General features: G+C 46.2%; 1 protein-coding gene across 2 annotated transcripts in view; it reads right to left on the bottom strand.

Annotated features, from left to right (window-relative positions):
* The window catches only part of Nceh1 (neutral cholesterol ester hydrolase 1), a 60,598-nt gene that overhangs the window by 42,061 nt on the left and 1,104 nt on the right, over positions 1-17,433 (bottom strand). The gene's annotated exons all lie outside the window — the stretch shown is intronic.

Genomic DNA, 17,433 nt, shown 5'->3' with positions numbered 1-17,433 from the left:
TTTAATATGCCATTTATTTCTCCAAGTAGTCCTCTTGAAAAGCATATATTGTTCCATTTCATGTTCTTGCCCTTAGCTTGCTGAAAGTGCCACAGTTAAAAGCCTATCAGAGCTTTCTTAACAAAGAATGGCTTTTTTTGAATTTTCACATTATCCACAGCAATCTCAGTTGCATTCTGGGATTAGTATATGTGCTGCCCAGATGAACAGTTTGGTTATGGAAAGATCTTTTTAGACACTCAATAAAAGTAGCTTCTTATACGTGCCATCCCATGCCACCTCAGAATAAGAAGAGGAGCAGGAGGAGGAGGAGGGCAGGAGGAAGAAGAAGAGGAGGTGGTGGTGGTGTTGGAAGAAGAGGAAGAGGAAGAGAAAGTGGTGGAGGAGGAGGAGGTGGTGATGGAGGAGGAAGAGGAAGTGATAATAGAGGAGGAAGAGGTGATGGAAGAGGAGGAAGAGGAAAAGGTGGCAGCAGCAGTGGCAGGTAACTGTATATTGGTAACTGGACCTCCTGCAACAGCGACCCAGTATGAGGGTCTCCTGAGAGCACAACTGCCACTTTCTCTTCCTGGTCCCCCAGTCCTGGCTCAGGGATCAGTGTTGCTTCTCATTCTTTCAGACACAGCCAGGACATGCTCAGTAGCAGCATCTGCAACCACAGAGTTCTCGTCAGCACATGGAGCGTCAGTAAATTCTGACCCCCCGTCCTCAACTAAAGTATCATGTGCACCTCAACGGTTCCACTGTGGCCTAAGGAACTTGCGGCTTCAATTTGAAATCAGTAGGCTTTCTACCCACCTATTGCGCGAACTTCATTCTGAAGCAAGCAGAAAGGCTACTCAGTGTGTCAAAAGTCTAGATTTTAGCTGGGGAGAGGAGAGGGAAGGAGAGGAAGGAGAAAGGGAAGAGATCCATTAATGGGTAAAAGGACACAGCTAGATAGGAGGAATGAGTTTAAGCTCCTATTATACAGAAAGGTGATTAGAGTTAACATTTTTAAGTGTCATGAGTGTGTGTGTGTGTGTGTGTGCATGTGTGTGTGTGTGTGTGTATGTGTGTGTGTGTGTGTACACATACAGAGTGCAGGTCCCCAAGCCAGAGGGATCAGATCCCCTGGAGCTGGAATTATAAGTGATTGTGTGCCACTGTATGGGTGCTGGGAATAGAAGTCTCCCTCTGCAAACGAAGTCCACACTCTTAATCTCTAAGTCATTTCTCCAGCTTTAGTTAATGGTTTTGTATCATCTACACCATAAGCCAAGTGTGGTGACCCACACCTGTAAACCCAGTGCCTGAGAGAAGGTAAGGGAACCAGGAGGTCAAGACCAGGTTCAGCTACACAGTAAGGCAGAGGCCAGCCTGAGCTACATTAAGATCCTGTCTCAAGGAAACCAAAACAACAACAACAAAAAGTTAGGAATGTATGCAGAATGTTCTCAACCTCAAGAAATGATACATGTCTAACATGATGGGCAACTAAAATATCATAAGCTGATAATATACAATTTATATATATACTAAAAATTACTGCACCACACACATTTATACAAATATCTGTCAATTAATAAATTAGTTTAGAGGAGCTGGAGAGATAGCTCAGAAGTTAAGAGCACTGGCTGTTCTTGCAGAAGACCTGGGTTCAATTCCCAGCACCTACAAGACAGCTTGCAAGCGTCCCTAACACCAGTCCCACTGAATCCTCTCTGGGCTCCTTGTGCACAAGACGCATATGTTTCAAATGTATTTATTTCTCAAGTTATTGTTGAGACAAGGTCTCACTATGTAACCCTGGCTGGCCTGGAACTCTCTATACAGATAAGGCTGGCCTCAATCTCACAGAGAAATGTTTGCCTCTGCCTCCCAAGTACTGAGATTAAAGGTGGGTACCACCATGCTCAGCTTTCAAATAAAAACAAACAAACAAATAAAAAAAAACAGGAAAAAAATCCACGTTTTTCATGGAGTCCAGATTGTAAAATATACTTTCACACAGACAAACTGTATCCTCCATTCTTATCTAACCATGGAACTCTCAGCCATGTGTAGCACACCAGGAAGGCATGTAAGGTCACCAGCCTCAGACTCTCCCTGGAGCCAGACTTTCTGTTCTCAACAAACCAAAACTCAGTTCAGCATGAACTGGTGAAAAGGAAACTTAAGGCTGCCCAAGGAGACCACGTAACATCTAACCAAGAAACCAAGAGCTGTCCAGTGACTCAGGCCCAAGTAAGGCAAAGCCTTTCTCCCTTGCCTCATCCTTCCCCTGTTCTTTAATTCACGATTGACCCGCATCTGGTTCCATTTCCACTTCCTCTGATGTCCCTGTGAGTATTGTTAAGTCACGGCCTGTAATTTTTGCTTTTAATTTTGATACTTCATTGGCTTAACAATAAAAAGACGTATGGTCCATAATCAACTGCCTCTGCTGTCATCTTCTGTTGCACAGGGAATACAGCTCTTCCCATCCATGTGGCTTTAGTAATTGCCTCCCCGACTGCAGAGACATCGCACTGACTTGTAACTCTGGAGAGGTGATTTATCTATCCCACCTGGGTGGGGCTGCTCGACACCAGTGTAACGTGTACTTCTGTGAATGAGAGCTAACATGTCAAATGCATCTTGCAGAAAAATGGTGGGATGCTTTCCATAAGTGTTAATATCATGAGTTATTTTGTGAAAAGCCTGGTATTTATCGTCTTTTTCTCAAAACAAACAAGTCTTTGTTAAACCAGAAATAGATACAGATACAGACAGACAGATGACCAACCAACCTTTGGCAATGAAATAATTTGTTCTGTCTCACTGTTTACCTATGGAGGACCTAGAACTGCCTATGTAGCTCAGGCTATCCTTGAATCTTCCTGCCTCAGCCCCACAAACACTGGGATGACAAATGTGAGCCTCCCCTGCCCCCCATCTGGCTGGAATTTGTGGATTTCTGCTGATTCTGTACTGCCTGACTTACCAGCTGTTCTTCATTCAAATACACCATTTCTTCTATCTCAAATTTCTCTTTAATCATATTAATATTCTCCAAGACAAAATTTATCCATTCATGTATTTCAAGTTTTGAGACAGAGTTTCACATAGCTCAGGCTGGCCTCAAGCTCATTACATGTGAGTCTAGCCTTGAATGTCTGATGCCAACCTGCCCTATACCTCCCTACAGTCCCAAGATCAGGCTGAAAAGCTGTCATAGGCTCACCCTTGGGTAATACATTCACAATGTATGAGAGAGCTTAGAGTTGGGGTGGTAGAGTTGAAGGGGGGGGGCATTGAAAAACCTGGACTAGATGATTCTGAATATTAGTGAACAAACTGTGAGGGTTGGTCGACATATTTCACCGCTTAGCAGTCATGTGCCTGTAAAGAAGTTTATGAACTTTGACCCTTCACCCTCCCCCCACCACACTGGTGCCAGGGATTAAACCCAGGACCCACAAAAGCTAAGCAAGTCTCTGCCACTGAGCCCCATTGACAGTCCTCTATTTCTTCTCTTATAAAATAAGGATATTGCTACTTTCCAAAGTAGATGCATTTATAATTCACCACATAGATCTGCTATTATGCAGAATCCTCATGACAAACACCTCACCCTACAACCAGCACACATACAAGCAGCAGCAGCCTGAGTCCAGTGCCACACAGCCCAGGCAGGCAGAACATCTTGAAGATGACCCCGACTGGGGACACGGCCTGGGTGGGTAGACCACTCCCAAGACAACCCCTACCTGGTGTCATAGAGCGTAAGTCTGCTGTAGCACTCCTGAGACAAACCCAGGAACCCAGAGACTCAGGTTGGAAGAAATGAAGAAGCAGAAGGATTTGGGCGCAGTGAGGAGAGGCAGAACTGGAGACTCGAGGGTAGTGAGGAACGGCCTGAGGTAAGTAACCAGAGATGCTACCTAAGGCCACGGTAAGGTCCTGGCCCTGCAGCAGGGGGAGGGGGGGTGTCTCTTACCACCAAAGACAGGCAATACCCCTGGTCTGGGCTGCCACCTGGTACCATGCTGATGTCTGAGGGCTGTGCAGAGCTGGCCCCACCCCTTGCCTGGGCATCATGAGCAGGAGAGCTGGCCCTGCCCCTTGCCAGCTTCAGCAGGAGACTGGGCTGTACCTCGCCCAGGAAGTAACATAGAGCTGGCCATGGTTGCATGGGTTACAGGTGTGCCAGCCAAGGGTATGAGTGCAAGAGAGCTGACCTCGCCAATAGTCTGCCATGTAGTGCCATGGCTGAAAGAACGATACCCTTCCCACTCTCCTGTCCCTTGCCACCTGCAGCAGGTGGGAAGGGGGCCCCACCCTTCACTGGCTACAGCAGTTGATAGGAGTGGGCTGTGCCCCTTGCATGGGCAGCACAATAGAGCTGGCCTTGTTGGTGTGGACACAGGTGAACTGCCCTGAGGACACGGGAGTGGAAGAGCTGCCCCTGCCCCTTAGCAGCTGCGGCACTGGATGAACTAGCTAGGGCAGTGAGAGAGTGAACAGGCTGGCCGACTCAGCTACACACAGACCCAGATGCAGGGCTTTGAGTTGACCCACCCCAAAATCTACTCCATCTATGAACTGCTGGAGGCTCGAGTCCTACAGAACCAAAGCTGCAGGAACTCCATGACACAGGGCAGCAGCTGGATGGCACAGAGGAGTCCGGGCGAGGACTCGAGGACTCGGTATTGAGAGTGTGGCAGAGCAAGAGGCCTCAAACCAGACAAGGATTCACTGCAATGAACATCTGCAAGTAAAAATGTGTGACGAGAAGGATATACCATGTGACACACTGACACACCACAGCTTCCACTCACGTATTCTTTTAGTGGGGAGGCTGCAAGGGCAGAGGGTAGATACAAAGGGGGATTGGGTGCATGATGTGAAATTTACAAAGAATCAATAAAAAGTTAAAGAATTAAACAAATTTAAAAAACCATCAGTCAGGGGTTGGGGATTTAGCTCAGCGGTAGAGAATTTGCCTAGCAAGTGCAAAGCCCTGGGTTTGGTCCCCAGCTCCTAAAAAAAGAAAAAAAAAAAGAAAAACAAACAAACAAACAAACAAAAACCATCAGTCAGAGGTTTTGCAGCAAGAACAACCTCGCCAAAATGGATGTTAAATCATTAAGGAAAAGAGGCAGGGGGACAGCTCAGCAGGTAAAGCCTCCTGCTGCTAGGCCTGACAACCCAAGTCCAGCCTCTGGGGCTGATGCAGAAGAGGAGGATTGACTCCTGAAAGTTGAACTCTGACTTCCACATGGGTGTTCTGATAGACCTGTGCCCACACACTCACACACAAAATGAAAGCAAATAAAATTTTTTTCAATTAAGCATTCAAAGAAGAAATGTGTAAGTTGATGTGTGAGTGTGCACGTGTGTGATATGTGTATGTGTGTCAATGTGTTGTGTATGTGTGTAAGTAATGTGTTCATGCTTATGTGTGCTGTGTGAGTGATGCATGTATGACAGTATGTGTGCCAGGGTATAAGTGTGTGTTGCCCCTTGACTTACATAGCAGTGGACACGTACACGAATGCACACATTCACTAACCACCTGAGACCTGACCCCAGGACCTACATGACGGAAGGGGAAACCAATTCCTATAGGCTGCCCTTGACTTACAAGCCTGTGGTCTAGGAACTTAAGAGGCTGAAGCAGGAGGAGGTTAAGTTCAGGGCCATTTTATATAGTGCCTCTGTCTCATTAGACAGGAAAGGAAGGAGGGAGAGGAGCTCTGAACACAACCTGGAGAGAGAAGGCTAGACCACCTCCTTGAGAAGATGCAAGCTTGCCAGACATCTTTGGAGAAGATGGCCTAGAATTTGGCAAAAAATAAATAAATAAATAAAAAGCCTGTAGTTAATTAATTCCAAAGTCAAAAAACAAGCATAAATCTTTGAAAATATTATAAGGAAGTTAGAAACCCAGAAAACAGCAGGCTTACCACAAAAAAAAAAAAAAAAAAAAAAAAAAAGTCTGTAGAGCTAACAAAAGGCCGTTTTCAGTCAAATTCAGAGTCAGAAGCACGTGAACACTGAGGTCAGATCGTAGAGGCAGTTAGGGCACCAGACTGAAGGAAATCAGAACCAGAAACTCCTTCAGCTTCTCCATCGTAAATGACTGTCCAAACCAAAGCCAGTCAAAGAGAAATCTGTCTGGTAGATAGGAACACTGCAGAGGGGAGACGTTGGTGTTGAAAGATGTGTGGGCGGGGTTGGGGATTTAGCTCAGTGGTAGAGTGCTTGCCTAGGAAGCGCAAGGCCCTGGGTTCGGTCCCCAGTTCCGAAAAAAAGAACCAAAAAAAAAAAAAAAAAAAAGAAAGATGTGTGGGCTATTGGCTACAGCAAGAGGGTAGGAGGGCTTCCGAGGCCTAGGGGACCGGAGAAAAGGTGTCAGACACACAAAGACAAGCAAGCTCAAGGGGCAAGGCTCTGAACAGGAAGCTGGGGGCAGAGGACTGCTGACTGGAAGTAAAGTCAGAACGGAGCACAAGGCACATTTTATAGCTACAATGCCCGGGGGGCCTAAGGTCTAGACAGCAAATACATATAGTGCAAGCACCCATCTAGGTTTGTCCAGGAATAACTGTGTTATATGTTGTGTGCCAGCAAGATGGCTCAGCTGGAAGAGGTGATTGCCAAGTCTGACCACCTGAGACCTGACCCCAGGGACCTGCATGATGGAAGGGGAAACCAATTCCTACAGGTTGCCCCTTGACTTAAATAGCAGCGCGCGCACGTGCACACACACACACACACACACACACACATACGCTGTACACACATACTTTACTCACACGCATGTACACACACCACTCACACACATATGTGTGCATACACAAGTATATGCATACATTACTCACACACATAGACACACACACTGACACATACATACATACATACATGTATCACTCACGCACCAGCAGACCCTCTCAATCAGGCTCACTGCCACCATTGCTGCACCTCTTAAGAGTCCATCCCAGGATTCACCAGAGCTCATCCCTCTCACCCATCCCTCAGCATCCCCCACAGTGGCAGCCCAAGTCAGCTGCCCTCCAAACTACTCCTAACCCATTTCTTCACATTCTCTCCTGGATAACTAGACTCTGCTTGAAATTTCAATTTCTGCACTACTAGTGGGGACTCTTCTAAGGCTCCTGGGTGTAGTTCAGTGATACAGAGCTTGCCTAGTGTCTTAGGGTTTCTACTGCTGTGAACAGACACCATGACCAAGGCAACTCTTATAAGGACAACATTTAATTGGGGCTGGCTTACAGGTTCAGAGGGCCAGTCCATTATCATCAAGGTGGGAGGATGGCAGCATCCCGGCAGGCCTGGAGCGGGAGAAGCTGAGAGCTCTACATCTCCATTTGAAAGCTGCTAGGAGAAGACTGGCTTCCAGGCAGCTAGGATGAGGGTCTTAAAGCCCACACCTACAGTGACACACCTACTCCAACAAGGCCACACCTACCCTAACAGGGCCATACCTCCAAATAGTGCCAAACATATACAAATCATCACACCTAGTACATATGAGGCCCTAGGAAACAGACCAGGAAACAAACGGCACTCCTGAGTGCAAGCAGCACACCCTACTTCGGCAGTGCTTGCCTTAGCACAGTGGAAGCCATGGGTTGGCATCAGCAGGGCAGGATGGTGTATGCATGTGATTGATGCACTTGGGGACAGAAGCAAGAGCATCAGAAGCTCAGGGTCCTCAGAGGCTACATGAAGTCGTTGGCCAACTTGGGCTCTGAGAGTCTAAAAAAATGCTGAAGTGTTTTAAAACACAGACTTACCAAGTAACTTCCTGCCGTCTTTCTAGACCACAAAGAGTCACTCCTTGCTCAGTCCACACTTCCCTCTGACCTCCACTCTGGCCTTAAAACTTCTAAGGCTCTAGCTAGTCTAAGCTATTTTTAGGCCCTCAACTATATCACTGTCTCTCCTTGGGCCCCTCATTCATGTTGTTGCTCTGGCTCAAATGTCTTCTGCCCCTCTCATGTAAGTACCTGACTTCCATTTTTTCAGCTGGTCCCTGTGCCAGGTCAATTAGCATCATGGTGAAGTTCCTGAGCCTGGGAACACAGCAGCCTGGCCTTCACCCAGCCCCACCCTCATCTCCATCATCCTGAGCAAGCTACTTTTCTTCCGTTTGAGTCTTCTTCTTGGTCACATAAAGAAAATTGCCACGTTATTGGAGTGACACAATGAATCACATGCAAAGCACAGGAAGTGAGAGAGGAGGCGCTCACTACGTTTAAAGACTGATGATGCTGTCAACACTCAGCCTTGCTAACACTCAGGGCCTCTTTCTGCTGTTTCGTCTCATGTAGCCTTAACAATGTTCTGATCCTCCTGCCTCCACCTCTCCAGTGCTGGGAATACAGGTGTGTACCATCTGGCCCTGACCCCAGGTCTGTGTCTGATGTCCTTTCTGAAGGATATTGCAGGCACGCATAAAAGCTCCATCTGTAACTTATGTTCTGTTGTTTGAGTATAGGCCCCTGTCACTAGCAGATCTGGCCCATCACATCTCATTCAACAGGCAACTCAGGTTTGTTTTGTAGCTATGTTATGTTAATTGAAACACTCCAGGAAGGATGTTTCTAAGAGCCCAGGAAGTAAACTCATAGGGCTCAGGAAGCTCATTAAACGTACAAAATTCACACCCCTCACAGGCATATAAATTAACAATGGCTGGGACAGGTGACTCTCTGGTGGAGTACTGGGCAGTATCACCCATGCTGAGGTGGGCTTTTCCATGACACAGCTGCCTTTGAGTTACCCATACTCCTGTAATATATTCATGTATACACCAGACTCATAGGTTCACTAAGCAAGCCTTGGCCGGAATGGTTTCTTTGGCTTGTCATTGATGCCTGTCTTATTGCTGTGAAGAGATACCAGGGCCACAACAACTCTTATAGGGGAAAATATTTAACTGGGGCTGGCTTGCAGTTCAGGTTAGCCCATTATAGTCATTGTAGGTAGAATGGCAGCACACAGGCAGACATGGTGCTGGGGAGGAAGCTGAGAGTTCTATATCTGGACCAACAGGCAACAGGAAGAGAGATTGACTCTGGGCCTTACTTGAGCTTCTCTGAAACCCTAAAGCCCACCTGCAGGAATACACTTCCTCCAACAAGGCCACACCCACTCCGACAAGGCCACACCCACTCCGACAAGGCCACACCTCCCAAAAGTGCCCTCTCCCTGTGAGCCTGCGGTGGCCATTTTCTTTTTTTTTTTTTTCTTTTTTCTTTTTTTCAGAGCTGGGGACCGAACCCAGGGCCTTGCGCTTGCTAGGCAAGCGCTCTACCACTGAGCTAAATCCCCAACCCATGCGGTGGCCATTTTCATTTAAACCACCACCTCATCTTAGATAAACAGATGTTTGTATCTCATCAAGAAAAGTTTCACAGCAAGATACCAGTCTGTCATTCATTCTGCCACTCCTAGCACTGTTGTTCAGCTAATATTTGTTAAGGGTTGGAAGGACTGCTCAGTGGTTTAAGCCCTTGCTGTGAGTTTAGATCCCCAGAACCCAGGTAAATGAGGGAGCATAGTAGGCCTCCCAGCGGTTCCAGCCTTGGAAAGCAGGGCAGGGAATCCCTGAATAAGGTGGCTAGAGCACTGGGTTTGATGGGGAGATCCTTCTTCAAAGAATAAGGTGGAAGGTGGACTGCAGAATATTCTGCACTCAGAGACGGTGAAATGGCTGAGTGAGTTAAGACAGCTACTGCTGAGCTCAATCCTCAGGTCTCACACAGTGGAAGGAGGAAACAGAGTCCTGCAAGATAACCTCTGACCTCCACATGTGTGCCATGGCATGTGCATGTCTATACACATCGCATACACACACATGCATACGCATCTGCACAGGTCTGCCCTAACGCATGTGAACGTACATACACTCACCACAGACACACACGGAAAAGAAGAAAAACGTCTTTATTGAATACGCCCAGGAGTGTGAGGCTCAGTGATAGAAGAGGCACTTAGCATGCATGAGGTTGTGTGTCTTACTAAGTTGCCCGGGCTAGCCCTGAACTTGTCCTCCTCCTGTGTCAACATTTCCAGCCACCTGGATACAAATACAGCATCACGCATGCGCATATGTGGACACGCACTATATGTGATGATACATGGGCATTACACATATGGTATGATGACTTCCAGGTGGAACACTGCCGGGTTTGTCGCTTGGCAGCTCAGGGGCTTTCTCTTCCCTTTTGTGGTGTTGGGAGATGAACGGAGAACCTCGTGCGCACGAGGCAAGCTCTACCACTGAGCTACGTGCCTAGGCCCCATTTCATCACCCTTCGTTCCGTTTCTTTGTGAGATCGGGTCTTACTATGCAGCTCAGGCTGAGCCTGAAATGCTTCATCCTCCTGCCTCCCATTTCCAAGTCTGGGCCTACTGATACATGTCACCCCATACTAGGTCTTTCCTTCATCCTTTATAAGCATAGAACAGAGGAAATACATAAATAAGCAGATTATTACAACATAGTCTCCTTGGAGGCTAAGATAAACACATGGTGGTCATTCATTTATTTATTACTGTGAACTATGCTTGAACCCCAAGGCCTTGTGTTTGTTAGGCACACACATTCTACTCCCTCCTCCCCCACCCCAACCCCCTTTAAGTTTTTGTTTTGAGGTAAGTGTCTTACTAAGTTGCCCCAGCTAGCCTTGAACTTGTCCTTCTCCTGTGTCAGCCTTTCCAGCCACTGGGATTATACAAGTACACCACCAAACCTAGCTAAAACTTGACCCTCCTTCTCTCCCCACTCTTCTTACCTCCTCTGGGTACTAGATATAAAATCCAGGTCTTACTCATGCTAGAAAAGCACTCTACTGTTCAGCTCCTGCCAGCCTCCTGCTCAGTATTTTTAGAGTAACCGTGCATAAAAGGAACCTTTCAGAAAGAAAGGTTCCACAGCCTACAGAAACGTCTGCAGATCAAGTTTGGGCTGCCTGTAAGAAACAGCATAGATTGTCTCACGTAAGAATGACACCCTCTCTGTGTGTCTCAGGGCTGGATTTGCAGAAATGCTATAAAAAAATTAAGATGGGCCTATTAATGCTTTATTCCCTTACACATCTGGTAACTGAGTCAACCTGACCTTACCATTTCCCAGGTGCTGTCTGAAGATCCCAAACCACCCTGCTCACCTGCCGGAACTAGAGCAGAGTAAACACCTCCCTGAAGGTGAAGCCTTTCTGCTGCCCTGTCTTTGTAGGAAATCTGACTGGATCAGCTAATCATCACTATGGTTACTGACCCCTCAAGCTTCCATGAAGTAGTGGTCTTCATCCCAAGTCTGGAGGTGGCATATGAAACTTGTCTCCTACCAAGCTGAGTAGCCCGCTCCCACAGTCCCACTGTTCTAGATTCTGGTGGGGAGTTATCACAAGTTCAAAACCAGCCTCCACCAAAGACATAGGGAGGCCAACCCAGGTCACAGTGCATGACAATGTTTCAAAAAAGAAAATCATCAAAACCTATTCACTGATACTCTAAAGTCAAATGAAGAGCCCCAGCATTCATCTCTCCTTCGGGACTACAGAGACAATGTGAACAGCTGCCTCAGGTTTCCATGGTACCCCTGCCCTGTGGACTGCGTCTCCTCAAATCACAAGCCAAAAGAAACACTTCCTATACTTAGAAATACTTAAAATTTACCTGATATGGGTACAGTTTCCCAGTTCAAAATGTATGGCAAAGGTCAGTACAGTGGAGTTCTGAAGTTTCCAGTGAGGCTGTAATTTCAGTCACACCCACACAACACAAGAGCACAGCAAGGCCTTCAGAGAGCTCGGGTGAGGTCACGTTACAGCTCTAAGTGTGAGGAGACAACTAACAGCTCTGCTCAGCTAGTCCAAGAGCTCAGTCACCCATAAGACAAAGAAGGACACAGCCTGCCGCTGTGGTGCTGTGCTCAAAAACAGGGCAAGTCAGCAGGCATGCCAATTTCAGGAACCTTTCTTTTACATTATGTCACTAAGGAGATTCATAACTGACATCCTATGGGCCTCTCTCACTGGACCCTGAGCTAACAGACTCAGCCAGGGTGTGTGACCAGAAAGTCCTTGAAACCCTCTTGTCTCTTCCTCTATAGTGCTGGGAATGCAGGCATGTGCTGGGAACACAGGATTGTGATGAGAACACAGGCATGTGATGGGAACACAGGCATGTGATGGGAACACAGGCATGTGATGGGAACACAGGCATGTGTACTATGTACAGGTCTTACATGCATATTGAAGATTCAATCTCAGGTCCTCAGAACACATTTTACTTTGCTGTCAGAGTCATCTCCCCAGCACTCACTAAATATTTTATAATATAAATATTCTAGCTATATAGTACTCAAAAAATATGAGTTCTATAAACTGTAAAAATACAGTTTAATATTTTGTTTGTTTAGAGATCAAGCCCAGGGTGTCACACATGCTAGGCAATCACTCAAAGTCTGAGCTATACCCCACCCCCTCCTCTACTGTTCCTGAATGTTCCTTCATTTAAATGAGTTTGGGGTGACACAGATGTGGGGTGCCTCAGATCTAGCACATGCAGGATAAGCGCTCTACCACCGCGCTGCATTCCAACCCTCTCTCCCTTAACACGGAAGGTCTCCTCTGTTTCTTACAAATGACCGTGTATTTGGACTAGGAGGAGGGTCTCAATCCTGTAAAATATCTGCATCTCTAGCTACAGCCTTGCCTCTATCCGTCATAACATAACAAAGTCCGCCCAAAGGGACTGGTGGCCAAGAAAAACCATGCTTCCAACATTTCTGATGGGCACTGCCCAACCACGTTCTCCCCAGCAGTGCTTGGCTCTGAAAGTCCAACACAGCCCCCAGGGGTCACCTTTTCATCTGGACAACCTTTTCTTTTTCTCTCTCTCTTTTTCTAAACATGTATCCCAGGCTAGCCCCAGATATGCTTTGTAGATGAAGATGCCTCTGCCTCTTGGATGCTGGGATTACAGGTAGGTACTGCCATGCTGGAGCTCAGGATTAAACCAGAAACCCCGATCATGCTTGGCCAAGTCTCTACCAAGCGAGCTACGACCCCAGCCCATTTATATAGAGAACATTTTCAAAGAGGCTCTCAGACCTGACTCCTCTGTGTCCTCGGGCTTCCTTCATCGTCAGCTTGCTTTCTGCCCTCCACAAGAACACTGCCACTGTGATGCAGCTGTGAAGTCTGAGGGCTCTGCTGTCACACTGAAATTCGCCTCATCTTATTCCCTTAGACCAGTGGTTCTCAGTCTTCCCAATGCTATGACCCTTTAATACAGTTCCTCAAGCTGCGTTCACCTCAGGCCATAAAATAATTTCATCGCTGCTTCATAACTGCAGTTTTGCTACTGTTATGAATGGTAATGTAAGTATCTGATATGCAAAATATCTGATATGTGACCCCCTCTGGGCTGAGAACCACTGACTGAGGCCTTGAAGCTCACCCAACTAATCTTATAACATAGCCATACGTGCTGAAATACCTGGACAGATTAAGCAAAATACATATTATAATGACTATATCCAATAATTTTCTAAATAAATGTATCCACTACAGTATTGTGTCTTATTTACATGATGATACAATTTGAGGGAATTTCCTTTTTTTTTTTTTTTTTTTTTGGTAGAAAATATCAGTATATACCACAGGTTGACCTTGAACTTGAAACAACGGTCTTGCCCCACCATATGAGTGCAGCAGTTCTTTGCTACAACTTTTAAAAGAAAAGACCACTTTCCTGGCTGGAAATATAGTTCTGTGGTACAGTGCTTGTCTAGTAGGGGTGAAACCCTGGTTCTATAGCCACAAGGAAATTAACTGCTAAAAACACTGAAAGCACCCAGAATTCCAAATAAACGTGGTAATGGAGGATGACCCAGGCAGGAGGACAGCCCTGGCACTGGGGAGCTGAAGACAGGAGGATAAAGTGTTCAAGGCTAGCCCCTACTATAAGAAGCATTTTCTCAAACAAACAATAGAAAGCAAGAGAACTGAGCAGCATCCAGGAGCCCCAGGAAGGAAAGCGAAACAAACATAATCAGAATGGTCTGACACAGAGTACAAGGCTAAAGAAAATGTGAGAAGCTGTAGCCCATGGCAACTGAACAAGGAAGCACTCAGCAAATTCATTATTTATAGACGGGGTCTCGATATGTAGCCCTAGCTAGCCTGAAACTCACTACATAGACCAGGCTGGCCTTGAACCCACAGAGATCTGCCCGACTCTGCCTCCTGAGTGCTGGAGTTGTGTGAGCCACCATGCTGTGCAGCACTCAAATTTCTTGACATTAAAAGAAGGTCAGGGGCTGGAGGGATGGCTCAGTGGTTAAGAGCACCGACTGCTCTTCCTGAGGTCCTGAGTTCAAATCCCAGCAACCACATGGTGGCTCACAACCATCTGTAATGAGATCTGATGCCCTCTTCTGGTGTGTCTGAAGACAGCTACAGTGTAATCTTATACAATAAATAAATCTTTAAAAAAAAAAAAAAAAAAAAAAAGGTCAAGCTATACATGGACTGACCCTGGACTCTGACCTCATAGGTAGCAATGAATATCCTAGTAAGAGCACCAGTGGAAGGGGAAGCCCTGGGTCCTGCCAAGACTGAACCCTCAGTGAACATGATTGTTGGAGGGAGGGGGGTAATGGGGGGAGGGTTGGGAGGGGAACACACATATAGAAGGAGGGGGAGGGGTTAGGAGGATGTTGGCCCTGAAACCGGGAAAGGGAATAACAATCAAAATGTAAATAAGAAATACTCAATAAAGAAAAAAATGTGGAAAAAAAGAATTTAGATATTTTAAAAGTTCTAAAAGTTATGTTACTTTTTTTGCATGATTAGCATTATGAAGAATTTTGCAATTCTTCTTTGGGCTTCCCCAAACTTACTTGTGTGTAATGATGACTGTATTGATTTTGTAATTGGTAAAAATAATTTCATAATAAAGGTTATTCAAATTCAAAAAAAAAAAAAAAGAAAGAAGGTCAAGCTCAGTCTCTTAAGTAACTTCAATTGCTTTTTGAATCAAGTCAAGCGATCTAAACCAAAACTATTTGGCAAACAAGCCTATGCCAACCTCATGGCAGTTCTCTGGATTCTAAAGCTATAAATCAGCTGATCTTATGGTTTAAACAAAATTGGGACCATCCTACAGACTTTCCTCACAATCATGGTGGCTCTCTGTGGGAGACACTCTCAGTACAATGGGCTATTGGCCTTTTAATCCCAGGACACTGAGGAGGCTGAGGCAGGAAAACCATGAGCTGAGTTCAGCTTCAACAACACAGCAAGCTGGAGGCCAACCGGTGGCAGGTACCAAGGTCTGGATTCTAAAAACGAATACTAAGGAAAATAAACAAACAACTTATAATAAATTTCAGGTCAGTCTGGACTATATACATCCAGAGACCAAGCCTCAAAAGAACCAAACAAACAAAAGTTATAACAATAGTTGAGGGGCAGGTGGTACATACTTTTAATTCTAGCACTTAGGAGGCAGAGGTAGAGGTAGAGGTAGAGGCAGAGGCAGAGGCAGAGGCAGAGGGAGCGGCAGCGGCAGAGGCAGGTGGATCTCTGTGGGTTCAAGGCCAGCCTGGTATACCTAGAAAGTTCTAGGTCAGACAGACAGACCTACATGCTGAGACCCTGGAAGGGGAGTAGGGAGAAGGAAAGACCCACAAACATAACTGGGCCAACATGAGAGTGTAGCTCACTGTCCACTATTTGCCTGGTATACACGGAACCCTAAGTCTAGTCTCTGTTTGGGGGAAAACTCAGAAAAAAATTGCTTTCCAAGTAGAATATGCTTACTTCTGGTCTCAGTGGTATTCGCCAACATTCTCCGTTTAGCAGGGAGGTGACCAGAGCCACTCTCTGAAAACCCACTCCCAAGCCAGCATCAAGTGAGAACACCCATGACTTTCATAAGTTCCTGGGACTGCCTGGCATCACATAACCCCTAGTTCCCAGTATGTTGGTGGGCCCATCAAGAGCCCAGCACAGCCTTGCCCTGGTGGTTGGGAAGGCATATTGGGGAAAAAAGCTTTCTTCTAAACCTGGACTCTCCTAGATGACTATGATGTGGAAGCATTCATCAGTAACCTACAACACGGACAGAGAAAGCATCTCCATACCAGCACAGCATTCTTCTCTCCTTATTCTAACCTATTAACGACGGCCAACCCAGTAGAGTAGGCACCTCAGAAACTCTGTCAAGTGCACCCTCAACTTCATGAGGGCTTCCTTGACTGACTTTCTCAGTTGCATATAGAGAAGAGGACAGACCACTGTTCCAGTAGGTCAACACTCTGTTAAAGTCTACACGATGTCTCACAAACCATGGTGGATCTCTGGGAGGTGCCTTTAAATAAATTCCCAGGGCATTCAGGAGGCAGAGGCAGGAAAATTAGGACCTGAAGGCCAGTTAGAACAACATAGCAAGTTTGAGGCCAGCTTGCTTGAGACAGGTGGCAAGGTCTGGATTCTAAAAACCAGAATTAAACAACCTATAATCTGAACACTAGGGATAATTTAAGGACTGCATAGAAGCTCATACCCAGCCTCAGCCTCAACACCACCCCCCCACCCTCCCACCCACACACAGAGTGCAGACAGGTCTTTAACGTCAGTATGAAGAACTGCCAGCTTGACCCACATAGTAAATTCCAGCACTGGGGAGGCAAAGGCAGGATTGAGAGTTCGAGACTACTCCGGGCTACACACTGAGTTCAGTGGGCTACCCACGGAGTCCAGTTAGAGCTGCACACTGAGACTCTGTCTAAAAAACATAAAGAAAGAAAGAAAGAAAGAAAGAAAGAAAGAAAGAAAGAAAGAAAGAAAGAGAGAGAGAGAGAGAGAGAGAGAGAGAGAGAGAGAGAGAGAGAGAGAGAGAGAGAGAAAGCAAAACCAGCTGGAGCTTATGAGTTAAAAGCATTGGCCCTGGGTTCATTCCCAGCACCCACACAGAGGCTCACCGCCCTCTTTAACCACAGTCCTAACATCCTCTTCTGGCCTCTATGGAGACTCCACCCACGTGGTACACAGATACACATGCAGGCAAAACACCCACACAGAAAAATTAATAATAAAATTTTAATGCATGTTTATATATCTTTAAAAAAAAAAAAGACCTGGTAGGTAGTGGCGCATGCCTTTAATCTCAGCGTTCCTGGGGCAGCTGCAGGCGAGTTGGAGGCTAGCCTGGTCTACAGAGAAAGTTCCAGGATAGCCGGGGTTATAAAGAAACTTTGTCTCGAAAAACAAAACAAAACAATATTAAGGCTCAGTGTTGGGCAAAGATAGAGTGTGGCTTGATTGTGGAGAAGCTCTGGAAACCTACATAACGTAGACTACTCAAAAATACGATGCAGTCATGGCGTTCAACCTTGGCAACAGACTGTGCTTCTGATACTAA

The sequence above is a fragment of the Rattus norvegicus genome, chromosome 2 (genome assembly GCF_036323735.1).
Source record: "Rattus norvegicus strain BN/NHsdMcwi chromosome 2, GRCr8, whole genome shotgun sequence".
NCBI lineage: Eukaryota > Metazoa > Chordata > Mammalia > Rodentia > Muridae > Rattus > Rattus norvegicus.
This window is presented reverse-complemented; position numbering and strand designations above follow the sequence as displayed.